We start from the raw sequence: 1,374 nt of genomic DNA on the forward strand, positions 1-1,374 counted from the left end.
GAGGGGATGAAAGAGAAAAAAAAGGAAAGAGGGAGAAAGAGGTGAAAAGAGGGAAAGAAAGAAAATGAAAGAGAAAGATGGGAGAAGAAAGAAAGAAAGATGGAAAGAGGCAGAGAGAAAGAGAGGAAAAGGAGAGAAGAGAAGGAAAGAGGGTAAGTGGAAGAAAAAGAGAGAAAGAGAGAAACAGAGACAAAGAGAAACTCGTTGGGCTTTGCACAACTTTTATTCCTCGCCCCTTTCTTTCTCCCTCTTTCCTTCTTTCCCACTTTCCTTCGTTTCTTCCCTTTCCCCGGACGAGACATATGGAATCAATTTTGCATCCTGACATTGAAGGCCGGCCAATTCCTACTGGCTCTAAAAACCAGAATCCATTTGGTTCCCTTCTCTCCAGCACCCCTTGTCACTCAGTATTACAACAGTCTTGCAACATTTTAAGTCTTTATAAAGAGAAACAGCTTTCCAGATAGAAACGCAGGATTGAGGAGTGGGGGAGGTTTGAGGGCTCTTTTTTTTCTTTTCTTCCTTTTTTTTTTTTCCTCTTTTTGCTTTTAAGGGGGAATGTGCGCCCAACCTCCCCCTCCTGACACCCCCACTTCATCCCCCGCCGTTCGGTATCTCTGTGCAGAAGGGGCCGCATCTTTGCGATACTTTCAGCTGGTTTGGAAGCGTTTTTCTGCACTTCAATTCAGTTCCGATTGAATAATACAGATAGATAGATAGATAGATAGATTTATCAAAGCATCTTTGGGGAAAAACCAAACCAAACCCAAACCAAAGCGACAAACCGCGGCCGAACACGCTGACAACGAGATTCATCGCTACAAAATAGTTCCTTTTCCTCTCGTTAATTTGGCCGCTTCAGCTGTGAAGTCGCACCAGCCCGGTTCGGCTTCTCTCCTTCTTCTCCAAGTCTTGAAATCGGACGGTAACACAGGTAAGAAGTTATAGAGAAATAAATAAAAGAACGACGCGGCTCTGCCTTTCCCGGCTCCGACGTTTGGAGCTGTAATTAATTGCCCGAAGGCTTTGACAGGCCGTTCCCCCAATTCTCATCTCTCCCGGTAACAAATTAAGACCGATGTCTCAGAGCAGGACGGGGGGAAGCAGAAGATGAACCAAAATGATCTCTCACGGTCCATAACCGGGACCGGTTACAAACTGCTCCTTTCCAAGAGTGTGTTTACCCGCAAAGTTTGTCCGGGCCACATTTGTTTAAAGTTTAGCACCTCTCTCTCGTTTGAAAAAGAAACTACAAAAGCCCATTGGAAAAGCTGAGTGTTAAGCTGAAGAATGTATGTGATGGTGATTTATGGCCCTACAGACTTTCTTGTTTACTTGAAGCAGATCCTAATTACAACGGCTTCTTAAAAAAAA

Source organism: Meleagris gallopavo, chromosome 29, assembly GCF_000146605.3.
Source record: "Meleagris gallopavo isolate NT-WF06-2002-E0010 breed Aviagen turkey brand Nicholas breeding stock chromosome 29, Turkey_5.1, whole genome shotgun sequence".
Classification (NCBI taxonomy): domain Eukaryota; kingdom Metazoa; phylum Chordata; class Aves; order Galliformes; family Phasianidae; genus Meleagris; species Meleagris gallopavo.